Source organism: Morus notabilis, unplaced genomic scaffold, assembly GCF_000414095.1.
Source record: "Morus notabilis unplaced genomic scaffold, ASM41409v2 Scaffold1029, whole genome shotgun sequence".
NCBI classification, from domain to species: Eukaryota; Viridiplantae; Streptophyta; class Magnoliopsida; order Rosales; family Moraceae; genus Morus; species Morus notabilis.
This window is the reverse complement of record NW_010362540.1, coordinates 78,072-84,071: the sequence shown is the minus strand read 5'-3', so window position 1 is coordinate 84,071 and position 6,000 is coordinate 78,072. Positions and strand designations below refer to the sequence as shown.

The window sequence follows — 6,000 nt, the reverse complement described above, 5'->3', positions numbered from 1 at the left end:
ATATATGCTTATAGCAAAGTCACGGTTAGGTATTCGGTACATAATTCTATAGAAAGGACAAAAATATATTATATAGGAAATGTAATTGGTATGGAATCATTCCTGGACTCCATTATACCAAAGGGTCATATATATGCTTATAGCAAAGTCACGGTTAGGTATTCGGTACATAATTCTATAGAAAGGACAAAAATATATTATATAGGAAATGTAATTGGTATGGAATCATTCCTGGACTCCATTATACCAAAGGGTCGCATGCATTTAATTTAATATAAAACATCAGTAAAGTTATGTAATCATAATTCTGGCTCCACTTCATCGAAGTATAATTGAGAGGACGATCAAATAAATCGATTTGAAAATGCTCAGCAACTTTTTGTATATTTGACTATAAAATCTTCTAAATCGATATTTGGCCAAACGAAGGAAAATGTAGAACTCATATAATTAAATGATAACTTTCTGAAAATGCTCTCGGTTTATCATCAGCTATATAACGATCATACAGAATATGGTTCTAATTTGTTGGACTATCTATATATATATATATAACAAAGTAATAATTAAATGTACAATATTTTGTTTTTTGGTCGCTAATATATAGTAATGGATGAGAGAATACTTGTGGATGGTTTCAAGGTACTTGAAATGAAAGTAGAAATCAACCTAGAGAATATTTCATATATAATTGTGTATAATAAAAAAAAACCTAGAGAACTAATTTGTTGGACTATCTATATATATATATATAACAAAGTAATAATTAAATGTACAATATTTTGTTTTTTGGTCGCTAATATATAGTAATGGATGAGAGAATACTTGTGGATGGTTTCAAGGTACTTGAAATGAAAGTAGAAATCAACCTAGAGAATATTTCATATATAATTGTGTATAATAAAAAAAAACCTAGAGAATCACACACATGACACATTCTCATATATATATATATATATATATATATGTGCATTCAAAAACATAGTAACGGCATGGATGGAATGATTCCTGGAATCCATTAATTTCCTAGAGTATTTGATATGACTACATATTACACCGACATGTAAAAAGACTATTTTGTTGCTACCTGCAAAATTCAGAATTGCAACAAAACTTCCCAGGTCCAAACTGTAACGACCATCTGGTGATTAAAAATTTTTGTTGCCAATCAATGTACCAAAAAAGCACTAGTCGTCAATATTGCTTTGGTTGAAAAAGAAAAAGAAAAAAAAAAAACGTCATATATCTTAAGGTACTTGTAAGTTGTATCTTAAGCTCAAGAAAAACGTCATATAATAATATCCTTGTAAAAACATAATTGCAAATCTTTTAGGCAGCGAAGATACTACTGAATTGATGATCATAGACTGATCCTTAGACTTGCCCAAATTATCTTCTTCTTTATTTCCCTCCTCAGCCTTTCCCAAATATTCTTCCTCCAAACTCTCTCCCTCATCATTCCAAATCTTCCTCTCCTCACAAGACCCATAAAACCAACTACACAAAAAATAGCACAACAAATTGACCACACCCAAAAACGTCAAAACCCAATAGTAGCAATCATAATTACCCTTGTTAGGATCATTTGAAAGCCAGTTAACTCCCCCACTTCTCTCACTAACCCCATTCACAGCCCTCACAATCACAGCCCCAACCAAGTTCCCCATGCCCATCCCAAGCGCAAATTAACAAAGCCACGGCAATGCTTGACATGTTCTTGGGAAGCTGAGAATAGAAAAACTCAATCTGTCCAATTGCATTGAAAGCCTCGGCCAATCCAGTCGAGCAATACTGAGGGCACTAGCCAACCTGCGGAGACGAATTTGCTAAGATGACTATCCTATAAAGTAAAATCAGCAAAATGATCTGATGCAGCGAAATGAAAAAGATGGAATTTAACTGGCCTATTTTAAAGGAAGACGGGACATGAAATTTCGAATCTACTAAAGGAACCCCACAAGAGGAAACTGAATTGCTTTGTGTTCAATTCTCAAAATGATAATAAAATAACCACCAAGACAAACGGCAAATTGATAACAAGATAAAGCAATCTAATAAACTACAATGCAACTAAAATTAAATACTACTATATCTTAAACCTCTCACATTATGATCTTTTCAATTTTTACATTGAATTATCACTCGGTCGGTCACGCATTGTAAAAAATTGGTCTTATGGGATTGTTACAAAACCATTCTATTATAGTTAAAATTTTTGAAAAGTTATTTTACTGATAAGGCTTTTTTATCAAGTCATTTTTATAAATATCTCACCTGCAGACATAATTTCTCCATTGATCCCTTGTTTTCTTCTCTTACTCTCCACTAGTGCTGCAACTGTTGTGGCCAAGCAAGAGATTGCTAGGCCTATTCCCATCCTCTGCTTGAAGGTGAGCCCACGGGGCTGCCTCGTGTGGCGGGAGAGAATCGGGTCGATGGCCCTATCATAGACGGCAATGGTGAGGATCATGGTGAGGATCGTGAAGACGACGAAGGAGCCCGCCGGGATTTGGAACTGGGGTGTGACGTGACGGTTTGTGGCGTTTGCTTGGATCAAGTAAAGGGAATGTTGGGATATGGTTGCTGCTATGAAGATGCCTGTGGACCATATGGGGAGGATTTTGAGGAGGGATTTTAGCTCTTCCACTTGCTTGACAGTGCATAGACTCCACGGCTGTGATGAGAGTCCTTCTGAAGTCAAGTCCTTCTCGGGGTTTCTGATTATGCAGGCCTTGTTTAGGAACCTGATAAATGCATAATATCTTGTTGAAAAATATATTAAGAGCAATGTTGTCACTAATATTACCAAAAATGCTGTATAGCCCCATGGGATTAGTATGTCTCCACCCGTGGGACCCACCTTTTGTGAGAGAATGGGAATTTAGCCTCATAAGGACAACTAGTATTGCCCATTTATTAATTATTTGGTTCTGACACGTCAATTCAGACTTATTTAAAGGTGATAATCTTGAGAAAGTGGTAATATTTTTAAATGACAAACATAGATGGATTTGGAATAGATTTGTTAAGATGATAAACATCATTAACCAATTAATATCGCTTTAAAGTTTTAAGTAGTGAGGTTTTGTTTGGGAAATGACAGTGCTTCCACTAAATTGAAAAATGGAGACCATGTCATTATAAGGTTCGTGGCCAAGTAAAACTTTTTTTTTTTTTTTTGTAATGGTTTGTTTTACAAGATTATGCATGGCCATACCTTAGTTCATCGGTCCGTTTGACAAGCTTGGAACCTTTGAGGCATTACCATCCTTCAAAATCCTCCCCCGGCAGAGACAAGTTCCTGTTCTTCCAAGCAGCCGAAACCACACGACCAAACCCAACAAACAAGTTCTTGTCCACCTTCACCTTAACATAAAGCGAAGATCTGACGGTCGAAAAAAACATCAGTCCGACCGGAACTACGAACCCCACGATCCAACCGAACTTATCTAGATTTTAACTATGATTGTCACCGAAACCGTGACCGACACTCCGACCGAAGCGTAGCACCAGTTGAAGAAGCTCAGTAACATGATCTCGTTCCTAGGGTTTTTGGGGTCGTGGAGTTGATCAGCTCCGAAAGCCATCGAACATGGCCGGACCCCGCCGGCTCTGATGCCCATTAGGGCAAATGAAGAAATAAGAAGTAAGAGCTGATCTAAGTTTGCAGAAGCACAATGCTCTACGTCCCTTTTATCACAGTGTGGAGGCCTTGCTTGTGGGATTATTGCTGTTAGCTAGCCAGAATACGACCATTCCCTTTGAAAAGAAATCAAAAAATAAATGAAATGTTTGTATTTCGCAAATCTAATATGGAATTAGAGTTGGCGTAATTTGTAGTATTTCTCTTATACTAATTATATTTGAGAAAAAAAGAAGCTTTACAGACTTTTCTTTATTCTTTTCTGGAAAATTAATTAGAGCATTTGATTTTCAAGAATAAAACTGTTTTTTTTATAGCTACATACTTTATATCAAATTTTAATAAAAAAATAAAAACTATTGTTATACATATAATTTTGTCACATATCCAATTTCGATATTTCAAATATCGTCTAACCAATTATATATATATTGTCACTTCACTAAAAAATTTTGAAATGTTTTTAATTAATTATTCATGTTTCAATGTTTGAGATACTTAAATTAGGTGACACAATGCGATTCAACACCATTTAATATATTAAAAGTTAGATAGGCGATCCCAATAATCATAATTTATATGTAAATTAGATAGAATATGATAAAGTTATGATGATTTGGAAATGTGAGTATTTTTGCACCATTTCAAAATTTTAAGAGCGAGGGGAAAAAAAAAAAGAAAGAAAAATTAAGGTTTTGGTGAGGTGTCGAAGGAAAAACCCATTATCATGATTATAATTTGCTTACAAGTAGGGTGGCGAGCGTCCCAAGGGCAATGACTCGAAAGCGTCCCAAGTGAGAATCGGAGAGAAAAGCCCCTATTATGGGTGTAAAGTTGGATAGGGCACCCCACAAGAACAAAATATTGACTCCGGTGGCTACATCCAAGTGATACTCCTTCCTCAAGTACATTATCATATTCGCATGTAGCCCAATACTCGCTACTTTTTCAAATATCACGTTGGCTGTATAACATATATGTAAATATATATATATATATATATATATAGACATAAGATTTAGTTATATGAAGTACATGTGTGTGTGTCTATATATAGGACATAAGATTTAGTTATATGAAGTACATGTGTGTGTGTCTTATATGTATATGCATGTCTCGTTTTCTGTATAACATATATATATATATATATACACACACGCAATATATATATATATATATATATATATATATATATATAGGACATAAGATTTAAATATATGAAGTACATGTGTGTCTTATTATGTATATTCACATGATTTTACAGTTTTATTAGTTATATACAACGAGAGTGCAAGCTAATGAATAGCTAGTTATAACATAAACATGAAATGATCAACAGAGTTAGGATGTTATATAAATTCATATATATATATAACCTATGATAAATGGCATGGTTCTGAGGCCACTCTTCTTTTTTGCAGCTTGACGTTCTTGTGTGGTTTTCATTGGATCCAAAGAGATCTCCATGCTTTTTCCCTGCAAGGAATTGAGAGAGAGAGAGAGAGAGAGAGAGAGTTCTTTGAGACTTCTTTTTCTAAATACTCAAATAATTATGAGGACAAGAAGAAGGTCACGGCAGCTTATTTGAAGTGCACCAAGTGAGACACGACGGTCTATATTCACATAAATATGCAAAAACCAAGTTCAATTATAGATGAAAGTAATGACAAAAATCTAGAAGAAAGATAGAATTAGCTGGGAAAGTAGATTAACAAATATAAACTTACCATTTAGATTTTTATTGCTCAGAAAATTGACCCTAACTAGTTCTTAAAAATAATACTGACCGCCCATTTAAATATCAAAATTGGCTATTCTATATGAACAAATTACATGACTATGCAATGTTGCGGTATTCACCTAACTGGGCTTTGGCTACATAGAAAAAAGACACACATGCATTGTATGAACTTTTGTAGAAAAAGACAAAAATAAAGTTTATAATGCTTAGAGGGTATCTAAAACAAGTTTTATTATTATTATTATTATTATTATTATTATTATTATTATTATTATTATTATTATTATTATTATTATTATTATAGAAGGTATCTAAAACAAGTTAAGTAAACTAAGACCATCTCAAAGATAAATTTCAATGTCAATGCTATATATATATATATATATACACCATCAGCAATAGTGAGAATAGCATATTTAATATACTATTTTATTTTGTGTCTTAATGTATAATGCTAGTTCAAATACCATATTTAACTTTTGTCTCGATTATTAAGTTTTGAAATTTATAAAAGTAAACTTTTAGTATTATAATAATTCTAAAAGAACAACGTTATGGTGATCATTACATGAACATTTAATATATCTACCAATAACAATTACATTCTATAAATTGT

At 33.3% G+C, this 6,000-nt stretch overlaps 1 pseudogene; it reads right to left on the bottom strand.

Moving 5' to 3' along the window:
- Window positions 1-1,247: 1,247 nt before the first annotated feature.
- LOC21386301 lies at window positions 1,248-5,110 on the bottom strand (annotated as a pseudogene).
- Between the last annotated feature and the right edge of the window lie 890 nt (window positions 5,111-6,000).